Genomic DNA, 16,177 nt, shown 5'->3' on the forward strand with positions numbered 1-16,177 from the left:
TGTGTGGCTCAGTGGAACAACAACACAATCATCAAATTTCCTGACGACACAGTAGTGGTGGGCCTGATCTCTGCAAACGACGAGAGGGCCTACCTGGAAGAGGTCAAGGTCCTGGCGGGATGGTGCCAGGAGAACAGCCTCTTCCTGAACGTCAGCAAAACAAAGGAGATGATTGTGGACTTTAGGAGGTCGGGGGTCAGGGACTACAGCCCCCTCAGCATCGACGGGGCACCGGTTGAGAGAGTGAACAGTTTTAAGTACCTCGGAGCCCATATCCGAGGACTTGACATGGACCACACACATTGACAGTGTTGTGAAGAAGGCACGACAACGCCTCTACTTCCTCAGGCGCCTAAGGAAGTTCCAAGTCAGTCAGAAGATCCTTAAGAACTTCTACTCATGTACAATAGAGAGCATCCTGACTGGCAATATCACCTCCTGGTTTGGGAATAGCACCGCACAAGAAGACTACAGAGAGTGGCACGTTCAGCCGAACGCACAATTGGAGGGGGGCTTCCCACCCTCCAGAACATTTACAACAAGCGGTGCAGGGGTAAGGCTAAGAGAATCATCAAGGACTCCAGCCACCCAAACAACTGCCTCTTTGAACTGCTGCGGTCAGGCAAGCGATACCGGAGTCTCATGGCAAGCACAGAAAGACTCAGAAGAAGCTTCTATCCCCAGGCCATCAGGCTGCTCAACGAACAATAACACTATGCAACAACCATCAAATGCACACAGCACACACATCCACACGCACACACTAACTTATTTTTTTTTATCCACTTTTTCTCCCATTTTTCTATTTTTCTCCTATCCCAATTTCGTATCATCCAATTCAACCCTCCCCTGTCTCGAACGCTGTTTCTTGCCTCCCACAAGCCGGCTGCAATGTGGACTAAGTAATACATAGCACGAGTCCTCTCCGATACTCGAGGTTGCATCTTTTCACCTGCGCGGCGCGATCTTTCAGCATCAGGGGTCTGTGCTTTTGGAGGGGCGCCGCCCCCATCGCTTCCTGATTCTACTGCGCAGGCGCACCAAACAACCTGTAGGAGTCGCTGTCCACAACGCCCGATCCCCACCCATCAGTTTCCCACCCCCTAATACTGCCAATGTGTATTAGTACAGACGACCAGCTAAACTGAAAGCAATGTGGAGCGCTGGGCTCGAACAGGCAAACCCAGCGTCTCCAGTATTCGTGGTGAGCGAATACTGGAGAAACTTGAAACTTGAAACTTGAAGTTTTATGTACTCGTATTTATTTTTACTGGTTGCCAGATGCCTGTTTTTAAGTTTTTAACCTCTTAAGCATCATACGGCCCGACGGTGGGCCGCCACACACTTGTGCGCGCTTGTGGCACTTTACACTTGTCTACCGGGTCAGGGCTGCATTTTTCGTGAATCATCCAATACACTGTTCGAAAGTTGAATTGGCCGCCTTTCGATCGCCACCACACTCAACCAATTGCGTGCTTCGGTTCTCGAGTTACAAGATGATATATCCGGTGAGCGTCATTTGACAGGCCGCTCCGTCAAATGACCACTTCCGGTTCTGAACAGTCTAGAACTGACCAATCACCGCTGATGGTCGAAATGATTGATCACCATTGTAGCCAACGAGCGTCCGCTCCGAAAGAGACCACAGATGGGCGGGTGAGAGTGGGGAAAGTTGACGAAGAAGTCTGTTGTTGTGACTCAAGCGTCAGAATGAATGGAAATCGGGTGCCATTTTTTATAATCATGCTGTATTTTTACTGGTACACACATTACAAAAACCTTTCTCAAGCACACATTTTTTAATGGATTTTTTATGGTTTATCTTTTTTTATTGGAAGAATTTATGCAGATTTATACATTTCAGTTATCCAAATTATACAACTTCCATTTCCTTCCCCATTCCTATCCCCTAACCCCACCCAGTGAGGGCAACGACAAACATACATATAAAATAAAAATAAAAGACAATTTAAATAATTAAACATAAATACAGATGTGACAGACAAAACTACGCAAAAGGAAATGAAGTAAAATTAAAAGAAAACAAGAAAAAATATAAATAGGAAAAACAGTAATAATAATATATAATATAAGTAATACTCTCCATTTTAGTAGCATAATTTCCAGATGGTAAAACAAATCAAATGGAAAGTAAATTTAATGCCATTTACAATGCCTCCCAAATCTCCCCAGCCATAGCAGTGTCAGGAAGGTAGATGGGGGAAGAAGGGGGGGTCATGGGGTCCAAAGTTTGGAAGGTGTCATATGGGTTTTGAAATGAAATAGGAAGGGCTGCCATGTTTTGTGGAAGGTATCTGTGTGGCCTTGTATTGTAAATCTGATTTTCTCTATATGTATAAGAGACATAACATCCCTCATCCAGTGTATATGTGAAGGGGGAGTGGCTGCCTTCCAGTTGATTAGGATGAGGCGTCTGGCAATGAGTGAGGAAAAGGCCATGGCATTGGATTGCCCAATAGATATTGAAGTGTTCTCCGGTGTCAGACCAAATAATGCAATAAGAAGGCATGGGTCAACATTCACAAAAAATATATCTGAATAAGATTTAAAAATGGAAGTCCAGAAAGGGGCCAGTGCTGGACAATGCCAAAACATATGGATAAGTGAGCCAGGGGCTTGGTGGCACCGGTCGCATGTGGGATCCATGCCAGGGTATCTTCGCAAGTCTAGTCTTTGACCAATATAGACGGTGGAGGAGCTTGAACTGTATCAGTGAATGGCGGGCACATATTGAAGAAGAGTGTATTCGGGCAAGAGCATTTTCCCATTCTTTGTCTGTAAATTGATGATTTAGATCGGACTCCCAGTTTTGTCTTATAGCCAGTACTGAAGAGGGTAGGGATAGGGATATGATGTTATATAGTTTAGATATTGAGCCTTTGATTGCAACCTTCACCTCCAAGATGCGGTCGATCACAGTTTTTGGAGGTATATGGGGGAACTGAGCAAATTTGTTCTTAATGAAATCACGTATCTGTAGATATCTGAAGAAATTTGTTTTTGGTAAGTTAAACTTTAGGGACAATTGTGTGAAAGACATAAATTAACTGTCTTGGTACAAATCATAAATGCTCAGAATGCCATTATTAAACCAGTTGCTGAAGGCTTCATCCACCATATGGAGGGAAAAGGAAGTTTTTGTGGACAGGTGAGGATGGTGACATGGCGTGGAGACCAAAGTGTTTTCTGAACTGGGTCCAGATCCGGAGGGAGTGTTGTACTAAGGGGTTGTTGGTGTACTGGGCGGTTGTGACTGGGAGCGAAAAGCAAACTAAGGATTGCAAAGATGTTCTAGAACAAGATGCCCTTTCCATGTCCACCCATGCCGGCACCCACTGACAGAGTCCGTAATGGGAATGACTCCAATAGAGAATACTGTGAATATTTGCAGCCCAATAGTAGGCCAAGAAATTGGGTAGTGCAAAGCCTCCCTGTAATTTACGTTTTATTTATTCTGACTGATATTGCCCTGTCGAGGGCTTTGAAAAATGACTTTGGAATGAAGGTTGGAATATTTTGAAATAAATACAGACATTTCGGTAATGTGTTCATTTTCACAGTATTCACTCTGCCAACAAGTGATGAAGGAAGTGACGACCATCTGATAAAATCCTTCCAGTCGTCGAGCAAGTACCTTTGCCAAGATCTTTGCTTCATTGTTGAGGAGAGAAATAGGACGATATGAGCCACAGTCTTTCGGGACCTTATCTTTTTTTAAGAGCAGGGATATTGAGGCTTGGTAGAGAGTCGGAGGGAGCGAGCGGGATTGAAATGATTCTTCAAACATTGAAGCCATAATGGGACATAACTGGGTGGAATATTTTTTTAAGAATTTCACTGGGAACCCGTCTGGGCCTGGGCTTTTCCCACTCTGCATCATAGTTAAAGCCTGTTGAATTTCATCAGCGCTAATGGGCTCTTACAAAAGCATCATTGAATCATTGTCTATGACTGTTTTTTTATGGATTTTTATTAAATTTGGACCTGTACTACATAAGACTTCAGGCTATGGAACCATGTTTTCCAGCTACTACCTCCATGTTGGAACTTAAAAACACAAATCGGCAACCACTAAACAGAAATGTATACACAACTTTTACTTCAGCGTGTTCAAACCTGTTACTCTATTTCACTCAAAGTGATTCTTTAGCAACTTCAGAATGTTACCTTCAAAAGAGACCAGGCTCATGCAAAAGTATAAAGCTAAGCTTTGCAAAAAAAGTATGCAGTTGTCAAAAAAAAAATTGCCCTGTTTTGGGGGTAATACTTAACACAATCTGCGCCAACAACGTTTATATACGTGTTTGCTTGACAACCGTTGAACGCCAACCACGTATATATATATACGTTATTTGGTTCGTTTTAAATTTTTTTCTATTTTAATCAGGGGCGGAGCTATAGGCGCGGCTGGGGAGGCAGCTGCCTTAGGGCCCGCCCACCGTCTGGCGGGAGGGGGGGCCCGGGACTGAATGGAGTTGCCGTTCGCGTGTGGGACTGGATCGAACACAACTGGTGGTAACGGCAACTGGGACTGGTGCGTTTGTTTTGATTCTAGGCTCCTCCCGTTTTGCCAGTACTGTGGTACGAGTACGACTGATAGCGTGTGGTTTAGGAACAGGGCGTTTTGCACAAATCCAGCGCTCCCTTTCCTTGGCTGTGACGTAGCCACGTAAATCTCACAAGCAGCGCGGAGGTGATATTTTTCTCTGATGTCGCGTTCACGTTACGTGGGAAGAATCGGAAGAACCAGCTTCCGACTGGGAAAAACCATTCACGTCAGCCTCCTAGTTGTAATTCCTACTAGGACATATGGGATTTTTTATAGACCCCGATATCTCCCACTTCGCGTCACGAATTGCGGAAGTATGGATGTGGGCGTTTTGATCGAGTCAATGCGTGAAGGCTTCCTAGTTGTAGCAACGAGATGTCCTCTGGTTCTTCCGCTTCTTCCCACGTAACGTGAACGCGACATCAGATAAAAATATCGCAAGCTATGTTCAACATAATAAGTCACCTGAAACATGAATGAATGAATGAAAACTTTATTAACAGATTGCAGAATGGGTACAGTACAGTACAGCTCAATACATACAATTGTTAAGGGGATGCAGACCAGAGAAAGACTTTCGTCTTGTTTACATCAGGGTCCCCCACATCACCACCGCTACCATGGTGTATTAAAATCCGACGACGCCGAGCAGCTAAAGGGGACATTTACCGAGGACCAGCACAAAGTGTGGATATATTATGATTTAACAAGTCTTATCTGTCCAGGACGATGACAACATTATTGCAGGTAAGCTAACTAGTACTACTAACGTTATCACGCTAGCTTGGATGCTAACTAACGTAATGTGAATGAATGAATGAATGAATGAATGAATGAATGAATGAAAACTTTATTTAACAGATTGCAGAATGGGTACAATACAGTACGGCTCGTTAAGGGGATGCAGACCAGAGAAAGACGTTTGTCTTGTTTACATCAGGGTCCCCCATTTTCAATTCATAGTGATCATAGAAAACATACACGTTACCACCTAGCCACAATCTATGGTATTTCTAGGTTACCACATGGGTGGCGCACGTGAACACTTTGTGAATTATGTGAGGGTGTATCATGATGATGGTAATTTGGCACTTAACGAACGTTACCTATCTCTTTGCGGTTTTGCATAGTGCACTGCATAGTACCAGAGATGACAAAAGTTATGTGGTAACATAGGTCGCATCACTGCCAGTAGTCGGCATATTACCCAATTCTGACTCTGGTATTAGTCAACTAACGTACTGTTAGCCAGCTACTGTAATAACGAAACTGAAATATCTAATGATGATAGTCAATCATAAAGACAGAAAACACTCTCATCACAGACAAGCTGGATCTGGCCAAATACCTAAACATGTCATGGTGAATGAATGAAAACTTTATTTAACAGATTGCAGAATGGGTACAATACAGTACAGCTCAATACATACAATTGTTAAGGGGATGCAGACCAGAGAAACACTTTCGTCTTGTTTACATCAGGGTCCCCCATTTTCAATTCATTATAACATAATGACATACAGATAGACAGTAGTGCTACATCTATACATGACATACCAGATTTGCAAATACAGTACAAATACAAGCCTAGAGGTTCACTCGGTCGCATTGAAAAGTGTCCGGGACACGTGACGTGATGCATGTGTTGCGCTGGATTATGTCGTGGACCAGATGGACATCAGATGGACCAGATGGCAATAGGGTTGCCACCTTTGACCAGTAGAAATAAGGGACACCTATCATCGAGCGTGCGCGTAGCGCACGCGATAAAAATTTTTGGGTGGTTTTGGGGCGTTTTTTGGGCAAAAATGGCCGGATTTTGTCACTATTTTTTTTTTTTTTTTATTTCGGTTTTAGGGTTAGGGTTAGGGTTATGTTATTTAATTATTTTGGGGAGCCAGCCCCCCAAACTCCTGAAATGCATAGAAATCTATGAAATCTAAATAAAACAATTTATACATTTATATTAAAAAGAGCTAGCCCCCCAAACCCCTAAAATACATATAAATCTATGCATTTTGGAACAGTTACTATATATAGTCAAGAAAGCATTTAGTCATACTTAAAGTTTAAAGTGCTTTATTTGCATTTAACATTGTTTAAATAAATTGGCTGAACTATAGCCTCAACGTGAGCATAATACTGTATGCATATAAAGTGCTGTAAAAACTAAGCCTGGGAACACTTTTACTCAAAGAGGACAATAATACAATGAAACACTTGTGTGACCCAAATTAAAAGATTAATGAAAAATAAAGTGCAAAGAAGAGTATAGGCTCCGGGCTGCCAGGGCAGGTAAATAGAAATACTGACATCTAGTTAAAAACACAACCAGATAAATAAGATGTAATATCCCATACCGAATCAATCTCAGGAGATGAAGTCATGAAGAACTGTGAAACCTGTGCTTGTGTCCTTTGCGTTCTGATATTTCGGGAATGTTGTTCTCCTCCTGATGCATGCTGTCTGATGTCAGTCAGTCCACAATGCGCCACAGAAAACACAAGACCCTGCTGGTCTCTGACAAGAACAAGTTACAGGTTGAAAAAGCCCTCAGCTCGGAACTAGGCAAAATCTGCATATGGCTCGCCGACAACAAACTATCATTACACATGGGCAAAACAGAGTCCATTCTCTTCGGTTCAAATAACAAACTCAGCAAGACCGACGGCTTCTCGGTTACAGTGGGTGACAATATTATCACAAGGAAAGATGAAATTACCTACCTGGGTTCCATCCTAGAGGCTAATCTTTCCTGTGACAAAATGGCATCCAATGTAATAAAAAAAGTCAACCAACGAACGCGATTCTTGTACCGGATCTCCTCTCTGGTAAACAAGAATACCCTGAAGACTCTAGCAGGAGCACTCATTCAAGGGTACTACGACTATGCTTGCACCTCATGGTACCAAAGCACCTCAAAGGCACTAAAAAACAAATTACAAACATCTCAAAACAAGCTAGTCAGACTACTACTTGACCTGACTCCTAGAACCCACCTCACCCCTGCCCACTTTGACAACCTAGGATGGCTTAGAGTAGACGACAGAGTACAGCAACTTGCAATGGGCCTGGTCTACAAGATACACTACGCGACCAAGGTACCCATGTACATGTCAAAATACTTCCCAAAGGTCAGTGAATACCACGATCACAACACCAGAGGGAGCTCCACAAATCATGTAAAACCCAGATTCGGCTCAAACAAGGGACTAAACACGTTTCGCAATTATGCCACATCAATGTGGAACGCCCTGCCTAAAGCTGTAAAGGAATGTGAATCACTACCCACCTTCAAAAACACTCTCAAAAAACACCTACGTGAGACTGCAATTCGAAACTGGCCCCTACAAATGTCCTAACCTAGTTGTACAGTAAATGACCAAGTAAGGCTTTGTCAATATTCCAATGTACAGTGTAAAATGTGTGTGTGTCCCCTACCCAACCCCCCCCCCCCCCCCACCTCCAATGTACAGCCCTCACCCAACCCCACCCCACCAACCTCCTCCAATGTACAGTTTCTACGCCAAATGTATATACACTCCTTTTCTGGACACTTTTGTATCACAAACAGTACTGTATTTGCAAATCTGATATGTCATAAATGTATAGATGTAGCAGTACTGTCTATCTGTATGTCATGTATGTCATATATGTTATGATGAATTGAAAATGGGGGACCCTGGTGGAAACAAGACGAAAGTCTTTCTCTGGTCTGCATCCCCTTAACAATTGTATGTATTGAGATGTACTGTACTGTACCCATTCTGCAATCTGTTAATAAACTTTTCAATCAATCAATCAATGCCTACCTACATACTTTACAGTTTGCTTTGTAAACATCTCCACTGACTATCACGCCAGAGGTTTGCCTCGTCCCACTCAGGTCTGTACTTCTGGAGGCGTTTTGTCTTTTTAGGACGCGGTGGAGTAGTGTCTGCTGTAGACAATCATTTCAAAGCGACTTCGAAAATAAATCACGCAGCGCACAGACTCTCTGATTGGCACAACGGCACAGAACTCTTCCTAGCAACGTGAAAGCGCTAATTCTCATTGGTCGGTGAGCTGCTGAGCGCACGCCCACCATACCCGAGTTGCCATGTCTGTTTATTTTCCGCAACTTTTGGACACACTTTTGCTTGTTTTTGTAGGTCGGCTGGCTCATTTCTCTCACTAAACTGGCAACCTTAAAATACGGGACAAAGGGCGTCCCGTATCAGTTCAATACGGAACGCGTCTTTTAGTTTCCAATTACGGGACGATTCCGTATTTTAAGGGACGGGTGGCAACCCTAGATGGCAATCAAACAATTGTAATATTATTTTTGGAATAGCCCCGGTCAAAGGTAAGGACTATCTGACGTCAATTCCAGCTTGATCGTACAATGTTCTCATTCCGATCCAGCTGATCAGTGTGTGTAGTGTTCACAACGAATGCCGTTACTGGCAATCAAAGCATCAGAAACGCACCCCCCCCCCCCTTTCATGCAACATAATACCTATTATATACATTTGATTTGGAAATAGTAGCAGGGATGAAACGCCAATGCTTTTAGTAGAATTCACGTTGCGCCCTATAACTCAACCTCCCAGGAATTAGTCCGGATCACTCCGAAACTATACTTATATTCACCACGGGATAACGAACGTATTCATGAAAAAATGTATACTTTTTTGCTTCTTGGACAGAAGATAGTTACTGTCATAGTATGACCATAGTATTGTATCCATAGCTATAATATAGTAGCTCTACAAACAAGGTGACACACTCCTATCTTTTAAAGCGTGGCCTAGCTAGAACAGGATAAGGATAATAGCTGGCAGTGAATGAGTTAAGAGGTAGGAGCTGGAAAACATAATGGTTCCATAGCCTGAAGTCTTATGTTGTACAGGTCCAAAGTTTATAAAAATCCCTTGAGTCAGAACAAAGGACTTCTTCGTCTTCTTGTGTCACCTTCCCCCACTGGCAGCTCCCGTCTGAGATCGCTTTTGGAGCAGACGCTCGTTGGCTACAACGGTGGTCAATCATTTTCACCATCAGCGGTGACTGGTCACTTCAGGACCATTCACAACCGGTTGTGGTCATGGCTTGTCAAATGACGCTTGCCGGATGTTTCGTCTTGTAACTCGAGAATGGAATCACGCAATACTCACAATAGGTTGAGTGAGATGACGATCGAAAAGCGGCAAATTCAACTTTCCAACAATGTATTGGTTGATCTGCGAAAATGCAGCCCAGAGCTGGCAGACGAGCGCAAACTGCCGCGATGTGCACGCGAGTGTGTGATGCCCCGAATATGGGCCGTCCGATCCATAAGTGGTTAAAGCAGAGGTACTGTCAACCTGTGACAATAGCAGCTGTTATTCATGCATGCATCCCTACATCCCTACATCTTGTATGTTATTATTCGACCATTCCTAAATCCCTCTGGTATATTGTGTTGTTCCAGCCGATAACCTCCTGCAAACATTTAGCTAACATGCAGCAGTTTCACTGTGTTGATTGACAGCTCACACTACTGTAGCTGCATAGCCAGTTAGCTTGTTCCAATAACGCTGTGGCTAGCATGCGCTCTGAAGCTCAGAGACAAGGATACAGTGTGTATCGCTCCACATTGGTATTGTCTGCCAAAACTCAGATATCACTCTAACTCGTTTGGGTTTAGTAAATTAATCGATAAATCAGTGCTTCTCAAATCTCGTGTAACAAGCAGCACATCTGCTAGCGGGGCTCAGACTTGTAGTCTTATTTAAATACACAATACTATATTTTCAGTACCCTATGGTCAACGTATTTATTTTTAAAGAATGTGTCTCTCAAGACAGAATGCAATTTTCAAATGCTTCCGCCTACCCATTTGTAATTCAGCAGTAGTGAGTAGTAAATAAGATGGATATCCGGTCATTTCCCCATGTCTGTATCCCCTGTGCAGTTGTTTATTAAATAACTCCTACTGGAGAACAAATGATTGATTCAGTTATTTCAGAACTTTGCAATGGACTGAGATGGAAGTGGGTTAACCCCTTAAGCCTGATCAGTTAATATCACATCATAAATAGATCAATACAGTCCGTATTAATTAATGTTACGTTTCTTTTCAAGACCCTAACCCTATCAACACAGAAGTCAAAGTGTATATTTTCAGCACTACGTTTGTTTACCAATGATTTTAAGTGTTAGCGAAATATGAGTTTATAAATATCTCGGCGCATTCAAACGGAAACCAGATGATTTCTACGCGAGGAAATCATGAAACTGCAGTAGTCCTAAAAAAGAGGAGACCCAGGGCTTTCCATATGGACATTTTATAAAACTACACTACCCAGCTCACAACAGCCTCTGTCAAAGCTGCTGGAAATATTCTATGCGGAAAATTCTGACGTTATTTTTGTGATTGATCTCACGCGTCAAACAAACATGAACGTATATTGTTTCTTTACCTTTCTGTGAACATCTAGAAAGAAACCATGTTGCAATCTGGTGAAACATGGCAGAGCTTTATTGTTTTTGTTTTATTGTGGATCCCCATTAGTCTACACCAAGGTGAGACTTCTTCCTGGTTGTCCAAATCCCTATGGACATTATAGAAAAGTAACTGTACTTACAGTAGATTTCATTCACAGTCTTTGCTGTCCTGTAACCGGTGCCATGGTACTAAATCCAGAGTTAACTCTGCCATTGGAAAGAGGAGATCTGGCCCGATCCATAGATGTATGACTTGGCCAGGCCATAATAAGGTAATTTATAGGCCTGCTATTCTATATTCTATATTCATATTTCAAATTGCATGTGTCCGGATGGCATAATTCAGTATCTACAAAAAAAACTGCAAATCATCTGCCCTTTATTCATTTGCTTAGATTTTTTTGTACACTTGATCTCAAGAAGGTGCTGAATGTTAATCAATGTTAGCATGGTGTTATACCCTGTCAAATATGAAAAAGAAATATATATTCTCCTTTGGTTCATTACAATTTACTCAAGCATAGTAACAGACACAATATTCCTGACACTGGGAATACTGGGTCCATAGATATCCCTTGATACCAAGAACATGCAAATGGACCTTGTAAAAGTGGAGCAATCTTTCATTTATTTGGGTACTGTATGTACTTTTCGGCACATTTCCTGAAAATATGGCTAGGGCTTAAGAGGTTAATGACCAGATATCTGACTTATTTACTACTCCCTTTCAGAATTGCTGAATTACAGTGTCTGGAGCATTTGAAGATTTTGGAAGAGATTGTCTTGATGAACACTCACTCAGGTCTCATTGTTTTGGAGATGTACTTTGAATCTAATCTGTGAGCTCAGGCTCAGCAGGACCTCATACTGTACATATAAAAAAATAAAGCACTTGGAAAAAACATGCATCAAAAGCGTAATGAATGTGCTCTTCAAAACATTTTGTCTCAAAATGGAAACTATATTTTCAAAACTATAGATGAAAAAACTTGTATTCTATCTCACTTACATCAGGGAGACCAATTATAACATGTGTATTATTGTATAGAAAATACATGTTTCAACACTATAACTTTGTGATCCCTTTTAGTACATGCATTTTGCATAGACAAAACATGTTGATGTATTTTTTGCATATATTTACTCATTGAAAGGCTCAAGGGAGGCATACCACAGACATCATTATCAAAGCCTAGTTGATGGAGCATTTTATTCACTATGCTATTAAACAGCTTGAAAAAAGCCAATGCATTAACACAACAAATGACCCATGCATTTAAGGAGAAAAAAATTACACCACATTAATAGTGAGCACTTTGACTAAAATAATGATGCATAGAGTTTTATGGAGGCACTGGCCTGTCAATGATACATCTAATCATACAGTTGAATTCCTTGTGCTTTGTTTTTGCACAGTTTAGTGGAGACCACAAAAACAGAGGAAAATATGCCTCGATATATGAACTTTATTTATATAGCACCTTTCAAAAACAAATACAATTAAAATACAATAAAAATGTTTACAACAAATACCACCAGTTAAGAAAAAGCCATAAGATGATAGTCGAGTCAATCTATGAAAAAAAAGCACTTAACCCAAAAAAAATTGATACAAAAGGTTTTTCGATGGATTCCGATAGTATTGGGCGTGCTAAATAACATACTAAAAGTCGACCAAAATCGACCCCCCCGAAAGCCGCCATTTCCAAGATGGCGTCCCAGATGGCGGTGGAGATATTAAAATGGCTATATCTCAAATTGAGAATATGGTGCAAAGGATTTCTCAACTGATTCTGGTACATCTGGGCATGTTCACTAACATACTAAAAATCTAGGAAAATACACCTTCCAGAAAGGTTTAATTTTCAAGATGGCGTCCAAAATGGCGGCAGACCAAGCTTAAAATGGCTATATATCTCAATAGAAAAAAAGATACTTACCAATGATAGACATGTACTCCGGAGACAAAACATGCATTCTGTCAACACTGGAGTTCATTTGTGGTCTGGCATCCAAACACCACCTTGCCCCAGTAGTTACATTTGACCAACCCCTATATTGGAAAGCAGCAGAGATAATCCTAGATTCACCACAGTGCAGTCACCTCAAGTCCTTTGTCCTGCTCCTAGGAGGATTTCACACATTTATGAATTTGCTAGGAGCAATTGGTACACTGATGGACGGTACAGGATTTAAGGACATTCTAGGGGTAGTCTATGGGGAGAACTCAGTAGCCCATATGATGACAGGCAAATCAGTTCAGAGAGCATTCCGTGGCCATCTTCTGGTTGACAAATGTCTTAACCGCATGATAATATCAGAAATGGTAGATGATAGTCATGAATTTGCAGCAATGGTTGAACAGTCTGAAGCAATGTATACCTCAATAGTTAAGGGTGAAATGCCATTGGAAACAGTGTTCACATCAGAGACCCTCATTACAATAAATGAAGAGCTGGGAAAAAAGAAGATGGAACTGTGTGCTAGATCCAAAACTAGTCAGTTGTGGCTAAATTATCAACACATGTTAGAAGTTGCTAGGTCACTGATAACAGCAGATCGCACAGGTTCCTGGCTTTTGCACCTACGCGCTGTTTCTGAATGCATGCCGATATTCGCTGCGGCTGGGCATTACAATTACTTGAAATCGGCACACTTTTATGTCCAAGAGATGAGCAGTGATGCCAGTAACGCGTTACTAAGTAACGCGTTATTGTAATCTGATTACTTTTCCCCGAAAATAGTAATCTAACGCGTTAATCTTTAAAAGCCAGTAATCTGATTGCAGTTACTTGTCCAAGTGGCTGTGCATTACTATTTCGTTACTATCTCATCATAAATTCATAATGCAGGCGGAATGCAGTATTTTATTTCGTTTTCGACAGTCAAAAATACATTTTGAGCTGTTTTTCTTATTGGGAGTGACGTGGTGTGGCAGTGAAAGGGTTAAATACAAGAATGTGTCCCGCGGCGTGACTGGTCCCTCTGTCTGTGAGTGACTCTGCTTTGGTACAATCACATTCCCCATACACAGTCTGCGAATCAGAGGCAGAGTAGGGCGGATCTCGGCCTGTCTGTCCGACATCTCAGCCTGGATGACGTCCAACCACCTCAAACTGAACCTAAGCAAAACAGAATTGCTCCACCTGCCGGCCAAATCCTCCCCCCTAACCGACCTTTCAATCACAGTCGAGAATGCAGCTGTGACTGCGTCCCCGACCGCCAAGAACCTTGGTGTTGTCCTCGACGACCAGTTGAACTTCTCTGCTCACATCGCAGCGACGACCAGAACCTGCCGATTCCTCCTGAGCAACGTCAGAAGGATACGCCCCTTCCTGACAAAAGAAGCCACCCAACTCCTCGTCCAATCAACAGTCATCTCCCGCCTCGACTACTGCAATGCACTGCTCGCTGGCCTCCCGGCCACTGCCACTAAGCCTCTTCAACTCATTCAGAACGCAGCGGCCCGCCTGATCTCAAACCTACCGAAGTCGGCCTATGTCACCCCACTTCTTAGGGACCTGCACTGGCTCCCCATTGCTGCACGAATCCGCTTCAAGGCCCTCGACCTAGCATACCGTGCGGCAAAGGGAACCGCTCCCGCCTACCTCCGGTCAATGGTCTCTAACTACACACCCTCAAGACCCCTACGCTCTGCATCTTCTGGCCGCCTCAGACCTACTCCTATCCAAGCTCCGGGAGGGTCATCAAAGAGAAGTCGCCTATTCTCAGTCCTTGCCCCACAATGGTGGAATGAACTACCCACCCCAGTTAGGACAGCCGAATCACGTCCAATCTTTCGCCGTCGACTAAAGACGCACTTCTTCAACCATTATCTGAATTAAAAAAAAAAAAAAAAAAAAAAAAAAAAAAAATCTAACCCTAACTAACCGTACTGTCATGCACTTGTCCTAATAAACTAACCTACACTGTAGCACTCAACACTTTGATGAACATTGTTGCTCAGCTGATAGAGTTGTGCCCTTCCTGATGGCTTGTCGTACAGAACTTGTAAGTCGCTTTGGATAAAAGCGTCAGCTAAATGACTAAATGTAAATGTAAATGTAAATGTAGGGCGGGTCTTCACAGCACGTCATGTGACATATGCGCCAATCGTGTGACAGCAGGGCTCCGTCGTCGGAGAATTCCACCCCAAAACGCTTGGCAAAATTTAAAGTGAAACCGCAAGATGACTTTTGCGGTTTCTGTTCAGAATTCCACCCCAAAACGCTCGTCTAAACGTAGCCTCAGTCACTACTTCACGGCGGAGGGAACAAAATACTGTCTACCGCTAAAAACAGCACATCCAATTGCATTGAAAGCATCTGGAATCACAACACTAGCCGACGCTTCGACTAGGTACAGGAGGGTTGATGGTGGCAGAGCAAAAGCTCTTATTTGCCAGATTTACAGTTAATTTACATGTTAAAGAGAGACTGATTGTATGTTTATAGAGAGACATTTATAAAAACAATTTAATAGTTACAGTTGATATAATTGAATAGTTCAGCCTGCATTTGTTAGATGTGATACACTGGTTTTGTAAAACCACTGGCTGGCTGCTCTAATGCTGTGAGCATCATAGACTGTTGCTTTACCATACTTGATGGTACAGAAGCTGACGCACTAGTTTAACAATTTACGTTATGTGCAGAGAAACAAGTTAAAAACAATTTATGCACTTTCAATAAAGCGTTTAAAAAAAACTGTTGGGGGAACGACGACGACTTCGTAACCTAGTTACTTTCAAAGTAACTAAGTTACTCTGATAATCAAGTAATCAGTAAAGTAACTTAGATTACTTTTTAAAGGAGTAATCAGTAATCAGTAATCAAATTACTTTTACAAGTAATCTGTGGCATCACTGGAGATGAGTCAGCTTCACATCAACCACCCAGATGTCTTCAGACAATTTGAAAAGGGTTTTCATGTTATCCGTCGCAGCAGCCAATCATGGGCAGGCCTCAGCTCAGATCTTGTAATCGAAACAACATTGATGAGGTCATTGAAGACTACAGGAGGGATGACACATGGAAGTGGAATGACCGACAATCAGAGATCCCTTTGGACAATGTCAAAGGGCATAACATCAGAGTATAACACCGCAATGCAGGAGTTCTCAAACCAGACATACACAACATC

The sequence above is a fragment of the Notolepis coatsorum genome, assembly GCF_963971535.1.
Source record: "Notolepis coatsorum genome assembly, chromosome: 4".
NCBI classification, from domain to species: Eukaryota; Metazoa; Chordata; class Actinopteri; order Aulopiformes; family Paralepididae; genus Notolepis; species Notolepis coatsorum.